Consider the following 12520-nt stretch of genomic DNA (forward strand, 5'->3'; position numbering starts at 1 on the left):
AAAGTTTTTTTTTTAAACATCTCTTTATTGATGGTCTCAACAGTTACAGCAACATTCAATTAACACAACATATGGTCCTTCATACAACAATATTTCCACCAAATGTTTAGGAATCTACAGCTTACATAGTTGTTTCACTGTCCGAAAGCATATCGCATAGGTACGCCCTGAAAGGGCCCCAAATGTCTTTTGGTCAGCTCGTACTTGGTAGAGTTAGCACGTACTGTTCCTCACATTCATTGATATAAGTTAATTCACGTAGGTAAGTGTTCATGGTGGGGGGGTTCGGGCTTTTCCATACTTGCAATATACATTTCTTGGCAATAACACATGATACATTTTCAGAGCATTTCCCAATATCCCCAAACAAGTATTTTTGTGGGGTCAGACACAGGGAAATCTGCGTGATGTCTGTCAACATGACTGCAACCCTCGCCCAAAACATTGCCACGACCGGGCATTCCCAATACATATGATAGGATCGCGCCTGGGGGTCCCGCATTTGGGGCAGTTGTCTGGATCATCAGGTTTGAATTTAGCGATTTTGGCAGGGGTGTAGTGCAATCTATTAAGGATTTTAAACTGTATTGGGCGCAATCCCGCATTGAGGGACACCCTTTTTGTAAGTGCACGATATCTTTCCCATTTGTCCTCAGGTATCTGTATTCTCATATCCACTTCCCATTTCTCTTTCACTTGATTGGAAGTGGGGGCGTGGGTTTGGATTGTCTTATACAGTTTAGAGATTCCCAGTCCTCCCCGAGTTGTAACTAATTGTATGCACGGGTGGGAGGGAGGTTCATCAGGAAGGATGGCCATCGCGCTTGATACGCAGATCTCATTCGGTAGTACTGTAACGTTCGGAGCGGGCCTCCTCCCACACCCCTAGTAAATACTGCAAGGGTTACAAACTTCCCATCTATGTACATGTCTCCCACTTTCATCTCCATATCGGGGTCCCAGGCCTCCTGTATACTGGTATCGAATGTAGGGGGAACATTTGGGTATTTCCATAGCGGAATTTCAGGGTTGTATGGAAGTTCTACTGTCAACTTTTTATATATAGCCCCCCAGGCCCTCATGGTGCAGCTCACAGGGTCGAAATCACAGGAATCCCTGTGCCTTGTATCAAATATAACGGATCTGATGTTTGTGGGTACAGTGGTGTATTCCTCTATTCACGTGTGGGGTGAGTTGTCCGCTTCATCGTACCAGTGTTTCGCAAACTGTGCTTGTGCCACCGTGCAGTAGAGCTCAAAATCTGGTGCTGCTATTCCCCCTGTTTCGTACGGTTCTGTCATCTTTTCCCAGCATATACTGGCCACCTTACCGTTCCACAGAAACAACACTGCCATGGATCGCAGTTTGGAGAAGAATTCCTTTCCCGGCCATATAGGAATATTTACAAATAAGTATAGTAGCTTGGGGAGTACAATCATTTTGATAATGGCGATTCTACCGTGTAATGAGATTGGAAGGTGCCGCCAGACCTGTAGCTTGGTGCTGAGTGTTTGTAGCGCCTGGTCATGGTTATCAGAGTATAGGGTCTGCCTGCTGCTTGAAACCAGTACTCCCAGGTATCTGATGTGTCGCTCCGACCACTTAAGGCCGCAAGTCAGGGCAGGGCATTTTGTAGAGGGGGTAAGCGGGAACATTTCTGATTTAGTATTGTTCACCGTATATCCAGAGTATTCTGCAAATTCACTAATGTCTGCCATGATGGGGGCTATGTTTTTGTCTGGCCCGCGTTCATACAATGGTGTATCGTCCGCGTACAATGATATTACCTGGGTGGCTCCTTTCAGCGTTATACCTTTGTTTAATGCCGCAACCGCAACGCCGCTGCCATGGGCTCTATTGTTAAAGCAAAAAGGATAGCGGAAAAAGGGCACCCCTGTCTGGTGCCTCTGCCCAAATCAAACAGCTCAGATATAGTTCTATTTGTGCACACCCTTGCACCCGGGGCATTGTATAGCACTCTAACATATTTAATGAAGTAGGGACCCATCCCAAACGACTCAAGCACCAGGAAGAGTTACTCCCACGAAACCAAATGAAACGCTTTCTCGGCGTCTAGGGACATCGCCACTGCTTGTTTGTTCGGGTTTATTTGTGACATTATGCCAAACAGCCTGCGCAGATTCAAGGCAGTGGACCTTTGGGGAATGAACCCACTTTGGTCTGGGTGAACAAGCATGGGCATTAAAGGTAATACGCGATTTGCTAGCACCTTCGCAAAGATTTTTGCATCTACGTTTATCAGGGATAGGGGCCTGTAGGAAGACATATCCTGTGGCGGGCGTCGGGTTTGGTTTAGGCAATACTGTAATTATAGCTTCTCGCATTGTCGGGGGCAATATTTCTTTTCCCAGGGCCTCTTCCCACACCTCTAATAGCACGGGGACCAGTTCCTCCCGAAATTCTTTGTAAAATTCCGCTCCCAGACCATCCGAGCCCGGTGCCTTGCCAGACCTGAGCTCTTTTAATTGCCTCTGTGAGCTCCTCTGTCGTGACAGGTTGCTCCAGCAGTAACTTGCTTTCCTCTGGGAGTTTAGGGAGATCTTACATAGCAAGGTAGTTTTTAGTCTCAGCAGGGGATTTCCTATCCCTATTGTAACGCTCACCTGACTCCCACGGAGGCGCTGGCCTGGTTCGCGCTGCTGTGACCTCTTCTAAGGTGATGCGCAGGGTTCGGAAGACGGACTGGACCGGGCCCCCAAATCTGGCTTGTCTGGCTCGCAGAAGTATCCTTCTGTAGGCGAAAATAGGGGATTAACTGTCTGCGGGGTAATGCAATCGGCCTCCCACTTTCCCCTCTCACCCTCCTCGAAACCCTTCTGTGATTCCCCGTAGCGTCTCACCTTAGGGTCTGGAAGGACGAGCTCTCCATCCTGCTTCTGATGCAGGGGCGCGTTGGTATCCAGTTACTTCACTGGATTTTCAGATTGGTGAGAACCAAACTTGCTTGGCTTCCAGGTAAGTTTTTTTGATAAGAGGTTCTCCTTGTGTCCATGCATTAATGTACTAATGCTAGTATCTTTTTCCCCATAGGGGCCGGGGTACGGAATGCCGGGGAACAGGCACCGACCCGAGATGAGAGGTGAAATCCTTGTAGAAATCAGGTAAGTCTTTAATGAGCGTTTTTTGGTAATGTCTTTTCATTCGCTCATTAACGCTGATGTCTCTTTTTCCCCTTAGGGGCGGGGTCCGGAAATGCCAGGATGCGGCGCGGACCCGAAATGAAGAGGGAATGAATCAACAGGTAAGTCTTAACATGGAGATTTAGCTTTCCTTATTCCCTTCTCTCTCTCACCTTTTGTTCTGGTCTTTTACTTCCTAGGCGCTGGGGCGTGACTGCGAATCCGGATGATCGCTGCTGTACATGGAGGCGCCCTGTAAAGGTGAGTGGAATGCGGCGCTGCAGCGATCGACGCGATGAGCTTTTAAATAAAAGTCTTCCTTTTCAGGATTGTCGGCAAGATGTCTCCGGGATGCGGATTTAGCAGGTAAGGACTTTTCCTTCTTCTGTTCTATTTTTCTCTTCCTTTGCAGGTGATCCAGGATGCTGGCAGGCGTGGCAGAAGTCAGGATGCAGGAGCAGACACGGTGAGCGTCCAGCTGCTAGATGCAGAACAACGCGAAGCACGTGTGGCTGTTCGGGTGGGGTTTAAATAGCCTTGGAAGAAGTTCCAGGTATGTATCCTTCCTCCAATCAGGTATGTATCCTTCCCCGACCACGCCCGGATGGTAAATTAGTCCCACAGGTAAAGTAGTTTCTTTCAGGCCTCAAGGAGGCCGGGATCCTGCAGCATGGTCTGCATCAGGTAAGTGCACCCAAGCACTTCCATAATGAGCCTGGCGCCTATGTCTTTTATGAGCCTGGCGCCAGGACACTGTCCGAAGGGCCCCTATATGGGGTTGCTGGGTCCTTCCTTGGGGACTGGATGTCCGCTTTCGGGGACGCAGGGCTTGAACCGGCTCCCCGGGAGCGGGCATCATGACACCTATTCGCATAAAGATTTTTATAAAATTTAACAAATTCGTCATTTATTCCCTGCTCGCTCGTTATCTCATTTTGTGCCGTTTGGATCATTGCGATCGGGGTAAGTTGTTTTTCATGTTTTACCAGGTTGGCCAGCATTTTTCCTGCCTTGTTACCCTCCCCGTATCTGCGAGCCGGGTAGGGGCTACTATATATTGCACTTCCCTTGCTGCCAGCCGATCAAAATCTCTAAGGGACTTGTGGATTTCCGCCAGAGTGTCCCCACCATGCGTGCGGCCATAGGTCTCCTCCATTGTATTCAGGTCCCTCTCTACCCTCTCCAGTTCACAGCGTACCCCCTTCAGAAGACCAGCGGACTTGGACAGCAGTGCCCCCCTAACCCAGACTTTAAAAGCCTCCCACACTGATATGTGGTCTACGGACCCAACGTTATCCGTAAAAAATATTGGCAATTTCAGTGTGTAGAGTTTCAACTACATTTGGGTCTTTCAGTATGTCTCTAGGCATTCTCCATCTCCTTGTTGGTCTAGGGGCATCTTTCAAAATGATCTCCAGCACCACCGGGGAATGATCCGATAGTGTGCGAGGATGGATTTCGCAGTTGTGTAGGGGGTGTGCTAAATTCGAAGATACAAACCAATAATCTATGCGTGACTCACTGTCATGTACAGAAGAATAAAATGTAAACCTCTTATCGACCGGATGGAGCACCCTCCAGGCGTCCTGTAGGAACACTTGCGAAATGATTTGCTTTGAAGTTAGTGCCGCCTTAGAAGGTGGCCTAGTTACCTTGGCGGATCTATCCAAGGCCTGGTCTAATACAACATTGAAGTCCCCACCCCAAAGAACAGTGGTTGCAGCATGTTTGGTGAGCATCTCGAGCATTTGTAAGTAGAAATCAGGGTCTTCTAGATTGGGTCCAGAGGGGTTTAACAAGGCAATGTTTCCCCGGTAGCTCCCCCCACACCGCACCCTCAGGAATGTTCCTAATGGTTACCAGGGTTCATCGTCAAGTTGGGGTGGATGATGTGAGTGGAGGGGGGGATAGGGAATGTTTTTCGGTATCGTAACCACCTAGACGAGTTTGAGCCTGGTGGGAAAGTTTGTATTGATGGATGTTGTAGATTAATTGAAATGTGGTCTCGCAGACAATGGCGCTATTCAAAGGCTGGTTACTGGGTTACACAAGGTCACTTCTGTACAAGTACGATGTATATACATACCAAATGGGAGACGGACTACGGATAAGATTAATGCCATGGAATGTCCAAGGCCTTAATAATCCAATGAAAGTCAGGAAGGTCGGTAATTATGTTACTAGACATGTGCCTCAAATCTTAATGCTGCAAGAAACACATGCGCAGGGCCTGGTCAATGAGAGAATACTGGCAAAATGGGGCAAGTTGCGCTACTACACGGACTATTCATCGCAGTCTAGGGGGGTTTGCACCCTTATACATAGCTCGCTGGGCTTTATAGCCATGGGACACCTGGCGGATCCGATGGGAAGCTCTGTTGAATAAACTTGAATGGAGCTGTGTGTTATATAGATATTACTCAATCATGCCTGTAGATAGTTATATTGTACCCAGTGTTGCAGATGCATTTGTATATAGTTGAGTTGCTGCATCGATTCCAATTTAGAATGGATGCTGGTGGTAAAATGTTATGTAGTTCTGGTTGGAAGATATGACAGTTTAAGCAGGAGTAGCGTTGGTCTAGGAGTGCCTCAGCCGGGGGCCTCACTACTATGGAACCACACACCAGAAACTGTACAATGAGGTACTAAGAACACTTCCCTGTGTCTGTACTGTTAGAATACCACTCTTAGATGAACCTTCAGGTACATGTCCCCTGCCTGACATTGTCTTCCCCCCTCTTGTGGATTCTGTGTGGTTTATGCCCAATCATTTCAGTGGGCACTATTTGTTCTGTTTCTTCACAAGTCGGACATCCTCCTCCCCTTCTGTCATAGAACAGTTCCCAATGTTTGTGATCTAATTCCACAGTTTGTATCTTAAGGCCCCTTACCTCCTTATATATCTCATCTCCTCTTATGTTAGGAATTTAGTGGCTGGCTTCAGAACCCCTTTGTTGGCAAGAGCCTGAAGAATTGCATTCAGAGACATTACATTCTTTCCTTATGCTTTTTCTGGCGCCAATGTTATCCTGTTATTACCAATCTTATCACGCCTAGAAACACTTGTGTACAGGCGCGTTATAAATGCCATATCATATATCTGATGTTCTGGCACAGTGGATGGTGTGCCGGGACCTCCGTTACCAAATCTTTGCCAACAATGCCGTGCATGTTTGACTGTGTACATCCCTCTAACAGCATGAGTCTGCAGCCTTCGGCTGTTTTATATTAGCCCAGGTCAGCATAGTCAATGGTGAGGATTCGTGGTAGTTAGTCCAAAACGTGCGTTGAGTAGCAGCTTGCAGACCCCTGTCCTAGAGGAGGATAATGTGTGTTTCTGCTCTGTCTGAATTTTCTTGCTAGTTAGCATCTCTTCTGCTTCTTCCCTTGGAGGATTTAAAGCTATTTCACTCTCTCTCCTCTAGGCCATTTGCTGTTTTTCAGACCCTCCACTTTACATTGTTTTCCAATCAGGTGTTTAGATCGGTCTCTCCTTGTGAGTGATTAATCTTCGTTTTTCTCCTGTATGCAGTGCCCTGCCACCAAAGACCTGTTCAGTTTCCCTTTCTCTGGGCTGTGCCTGTGGTAAAGTGATTGCATCAGGGACCCATCTCCTGTCCACTCTGTAGGTTTGCCCAGTGCGCAAGAAGCAGCAGCCCCTTAGCACGGAACACCCACCATGCTCTTTCCCCTGGAATGATGCAGCACATTTACCCCTGTAAAAGACAGAGCCCATGGATGTGTAGGTTCACTGACCTCTAACTGTAGAACCACCCCCACCATGTTCACCTCCTGATCAGATCACTAAACTCTGATACATATATGTGTTAAAAATTGCAATTCGAGGGGATTGGGTCCTCCGACGTATTCCATATCTGACAGTAATCACCACAGCAGTGCTACTTCAGAAAATCTTTCTGCGTCGATGACGTCGATACGCCGCCCTCGAGGACCTCCTCCGACGGCCGACGTCACTGGACGTTATAAGTAATACGCACAACGCCCGTAGCCTCAGTTCTGTTTTTTCTGCGAACGTGTTCGCTTCGGACATCTCGGCGCGCCTCGACTCTTTGGAGTTTCTGTTCTTTATCGGTTCTTCGAACCTGTTCATTTGTGAAGTTATCCTTCGTGATGTCTACCCCGTCTTCCATCCCACGTCCGGGCTTTAAGAAGTGCGGGGACTGTCGGTGACGGACTCGCACAACGCCTGCCTCTGGTGCCTCGGGGAGGCCCATGACACGGATAATTGTGTCGACTGCAAGTCGCTTACGTCCAAAGCCTTGCGGGAGCGCAAGAAGAAACTGTCGGTAGGTAAGGTGTCCAAGCCATGGAAGTCGAGGTCTGCAGGGCTTTCGACGGACGGTTCGAGGGGTGACTCTCTGCATCGTCGTCGGAAGTCCACTGGGTCTTGGTCCCGGTGTAGGTCCCGCCACTCCTCTGCCTCTTTGAGGCACTCCCGGAAGCGCCGTCATCGGTCGCCTTCCCTGTCCTCACCAGAGGACTCCGCCAGTCGGCGGGTCGCTTATCCCACCAAGCATGCGACGCCGGAGGAATGGCCTTCCTTCGGTAAGAAAATGCTTGCGATTCTTGAATCGCAGGGCACTGGTCCGTCCACGCCTCCGAGTGACACCGCTCGTATGTCTTCGGGCTCGGGTGGTCGGCACGATTCACGGGAAAGGTCCCGCTCGGACAAGGGAATCGTTCTCGTCATGCCCATTCCAGGTCACGGTCCTCGACGCGCTCGAGACCGTGTGCACCTGTGATGTCTTCGAGGAAGACGTTGACGCCTGTGGCGCCGAGGTCGTCGACGGACTCTTTCGAGGCTCCGCCTCCGAAGAAGTCGTCGTCGCCATGGGCGCCCAGGCTGTCGAGGGACATGCTCGGGGCTCCGACCTCGAGGCCTGTGTCGACGCCATCGATGCTGTCGGCGCCGCGTTCTGCATCAACGTCGATTCACTTGACGTCCTCGACGCCTTTTGAGGCTGTTTCGACGGGGGTACCCCGGGGCACGGTGGAACCCCCTAGAAAGGCTCTGGCCGAGGTCAGGCATGGCTTTTTTCCCCATTCTGTGCCCTCTTACCGCCATCTTGAGTACATTTCAGAGGTGGATGAGGGCTCTGATGATGGCATGGCTCCTGATACGGTGCCAGATGAGATTATCTCTGGCCATAGCCAAATTGAGGACCTGCGTCAGTACTTGCACGACGCCAGTAGTCTGGACACCTCTCCGGAGGTGGAGTTTTGTAGACCTGAGCCTGGCACTCATGCCGACTCCTCTTACCGTCGCCTCATGTCTAGGGTTACCGAGTACTTGGGGTGGTCTGCTCCCCCAGGGGATTTTCTTCAGGATGTCCTTACGGATATCCTCAACCAAGGTCCACCAACTGACCTAGTACTGCCGTTCCATATGGCTCTACAGAGGAGGGTGGCGGCTTGGACTGCTCCGGAGAGTCTCCCGGCAGTGGGCAAGTCTTTGCCGTGAAAATACCGCCCAGCCAGTAGCGACCCCTGCTACTTGACCAATCACCCCACTCTGGAGAGTTTGGTGATGCAGGCGGCCACAGCCCCAGCAAAGCAGGCGTCGTATCCTACCATCCCTCCTGATGGGGACGACAAGCATTTTGATGCTTGGGCAAAGAAAGTGTTTTCTTCAGGGGTATGGCGCTTCAGGCGGCCAACTCTGTATGTGCCTTGTCTCATTTCACGCACACTCTGTGGAACTGTTTCCTTAGCGGCTGAACATATTCCCAAAGGGGACGTACGGGATGGTTTTCTTGCTATGGTCCGGGATGGCAAGGATGCCATGTGTGAGGCCGTTCAATCGAGTTTGGACATGGCAGATTACGTCAGCCGGTCCATGGTGGCGAGCACCGTAATACGCAGGTTTGCGTGGTTGCAGAAGTCGAGGTTTGCTCCTGATGTGCAGGCCCGGCTCCTCAACATGCCCTTTGTCGGTGAACATCTTTTTGGCAACAAGGCTGACGAGAGCCTTGAGAGGTCGCAGACCCCCAAAGCTGCAGCGAAATCGTTGGGTGCTGCAGTTCGACAACCTCTGCCTTTTCGTCCTAGGGGACAGCAATGGAGGGGAGGTTCCTTTCGTTATTACTCTTCCTTTGGTAAAGCGAGAGGAGCTGCCAGTCAAAGGGGCCACCGTAGAAGTGCCAGAGGTGGAAAACAAGGTACTCGAGGTGCCAAGGCCGCTCGGGCAGTTGCCTCTTTGCCCTCAGGCAACGCCGCCGCCGCTTCAGCTCAGTCATGAGGCCATGTCCATTGTTCGCCGGTTGGGGGAATGCTGGCGCAGCATCTTGTAGAGTGGCGTGCCATTACTTCAGATGCGTGGGTTCTGGAGATCATAGCCCACGGCTACTGTCTTCCTTTCCGCCAGAGGCCGCACGACAATCCACCGGGGAATCTCTCTTTGAAGAGTCCGGATCCGCTCCTTGCACAGGAAATTCAATCCCTGCTGGAGAAAGGCACCATAGAACTGGTGCCTGTAGCAGAGAGGAACAAGGGATGGTATTCCCCTTATTTTTTGATTTCCAAGAAAGACTGGGGATTGAGACCCATCATGGACTTGCCGGTTTGAACAAACTCCTCAGGAAGGACAAGTTCAAGATGGTTACTCTCTCTCAAGTCCTCCAGGCCCTTCAACTTCAGGACTGGTTGGTGTCTCTCGACCTCAAGGACGCTTATTTTCATGTGCCGATCCATCCAAAGCACAAGAAGTACCTGAGGTTCGCAGTTGGCGACTCGCACTTTCAGTTTCGGGTCCTGCCATTCGGATTGACCTCCGCCCCAAGGGTCTTCACCAAGCTCATGGTAGTGGTGGCAGTGCATCTCAGGAAAGGGGGGATTCACGTCTACCCCTACCTGGATGATTGGTTGATCAGGGCGCGCTCTCCCGAGCAAGTCCTGGATCATCTGTCCGTCACCTGCCACTCCCTCCACAAGCTGCGCTTCTCCCTCAACTTAAAGAACTCCCATTTGACGCCAACTCAGAGGCTCCAATACATCGGAGCAGTGCTCGACACGTCTCTGGGGCTGTTTTCCTCCCCAGGTGAGGGCTCATCACATTCAGCAGATGGTGCACGAGTTTCAGCTTGCCCACAGTCTCCCAGCGTTCGCGTTCTTGAGATTGCTCGGCCTCATGGCATCCTGCATTCTTCTGGTGCCAGAGGCCAGGTTGCGGATGAGATCTTTGCAATGGGCACTCAAGCTCCAGTCTTCTCAGTCCTTCGGCAGGATGTCGGCCCTGGTTCAGGTGCCGTCCTCGGTCGCCCAGGACCCTTTGAAGGCAATCTGATGAAGGGGGCTCCTTTTTGGCTGCCCTGGCCGGAGGTGACGATCGTGATGGACGCATCCCTCACGGGATGGGGGGGCTCATGCCAACGAGTTGACAGTCAGTGGTCGTTGGTCTCCGTCGGAGTACAGACTCCATATCAATCTGTTGGAGCTGAGGGCCGTCAGGCTTGCCCTGAAGGCTTTTCTGCCGACTGTGCGAGGAAAGAATGTCCTGATCCTGACGGACAACACAGTGGCCATGCTCTACTTCAACAAAAAGGGGGGGCAGGGTCACTTCCTCTGTGCAGGGAGGCGATGCAGCTCTGGTTCTGGGCAATCCAGCAGGAAGTTTCGATCTCTGCAGTTCATCTGGCCGGAGACGAAAACGAGATGGCGGACGCTCTGAGCAGGCAGAGCGCGATCTCGCACGAGGGGAGTTGGCTCAGGAGATTCTCCTGGAGATCTTCGCCCTTTGGGGGAGCCCTCAAGTGGATCTCTTCGCCTCCAGTGTCAACCGGAAGTGCGAAAGGTTCTGCTCGTGGGAATTTCCTCCAAAAGGAGCCTTGGGGGACGCGTTTGTGGTGGAGTGGTCATTCCCACTGCTGTACACGTTTCCTCCAGTCACTGTCATCCCGCAAGTGCTGCAGAGGTTGCGAATGTTCGGTTCCTGGATGAACCTCATTGCTCCAGCGTGGGCCCGGAGGACGTGGTACCCGTACCTTCTCGATTTGTCCATCTGCCCTCCCCGTCGTCTTCCCTACCGAGATGATCTGCTCTCATGGGAGGGGGGGGGGTCAGGTTCTCCATCCAGAGGTCAGATCCCTCAACCTTCACGCTTGGTTTCTGAAAGGTTGAGGTATAAGGATTGGGACCTCCCTGAAGACGTGATGAAGGTGTTGCTTTCGGCCAGAAGGCCCGCAACTAAGTCCCTGTACCGTTGCCGTTGGCGAAAGTTCTGCGACTGGTGCAGGGATAAGAATGTGGATCCTTTTGCATGTGACATTCCTGTGGTTCAGTGTTTTTTGCTTTCTTTAGCCCACAGAGGATTGCAAGTGGGCACGGTAAAAGTTATCTGGCAGCGCTGTCCATATTTAAGCTCTCTTCTGAAGAGTGTTCTTATTTTAAAATTCCTTTAATTTCTCAGTTTCTAAAAGGGGTCACTAATCTGTTCCCTTCGTCACCTTTCCAGGTGCCAGGTTGGGATTTGAACCTTATCCTCAAGTTTCTGATGGGTGCTCTGTTTGAACCTTTGCATTCATGCCCTTTCAGACTGTTAACTCTTAAAACTGTATTTTTGGTTGCGGTCACTTCCGCTCGCAGAGTGAGTGAGTTACAGGCACTTTCAGTTAAGCCACCCTTCACTGTATTTCAGAAGGACAGGGTTGTCCTTAGAGTTCGTCCTTCCTTTCTTCCGAAGGTGGTGTCGGAATTTATTTAGGCCAGAAGGTTGTTCTTCCGGCATCCTGGTAAGGAAGAGGAGAGGCTCCATAGGCTCGATCCTAGGAGAGCTTTAAGCTTTTATATTTCACGCATGTCCCGGGTCAGATTGGACGATCAACTCTTCATTGGTTACGCTGGAAAGCGTTTGGGACAAGCTGTGACTAAGCAGACTTTGTCTCGGTGGATTATTCTGGGTATTTCTGAGTGTTGCCGCTTGGCGGGTAAGGACCGACTGGTCGGCTTGCGGGCCCATTCTACCAGGGGTATGGCTGCCTCTACTGCCCTACAAAGGGGTGTTCCTATTCGTAACATCTGTGATGCAGCCACCTGGGCTTCGGTCCATACTTTTGTACGTCACTACTCCCTCGATTCCATCAGTGGGCAGGATCTGGCCTTTGGCAAGGCGATCCTTTGCTCCGCAATTTGATTGGGCATTTTAATTTCTTTTTCTAAATTCTTTTCCCATCTCCTTGCATTGGTACTGCTTTGGGAGTCTGTCATAAATATGGAATACGTCGGAGGACCCAATCCCCTCGAAGGGGACTCTCTTACCTGGTAACGTTCTTTTGATGGGATGGTCCGATGACGTATTCCTTATCGCTCCCTCCCTGCCTTCCCCGCTACAGAATTTCTTATGCGATTGCAGCTTATGTTTC

General features: G+C 50.7%; 1 protein-coding gene across 2 annotated transcripts in view; it reads left to right on the top strand.

Moving 5' to 3' along the window:
- The window catches only part of TBC1D8B (TBC1 domain family member 8B), a 1314750-nt gene that overhangs the window by 646413 nt on the left and 655817 nt on the right, over positions 1-12520 (top strand). The gene's annotated exons all lie outside the window — the stretch shown is intronic.

Source organism: Ambystoma mexicanum, chromosome 5p (assembly GCF_040938575.1).
Source record: "Ambystoma mexicanum isolate Mex_15411 chromosome 5p, UKY_AmexF1_1, whole genome shotgun sequence".
NCBI lineage: Eukaryota > Metazoa > Chordata > Amphibia > Caudata > Ambystomatidae > Ambystoma > Ambystoma mexicanum.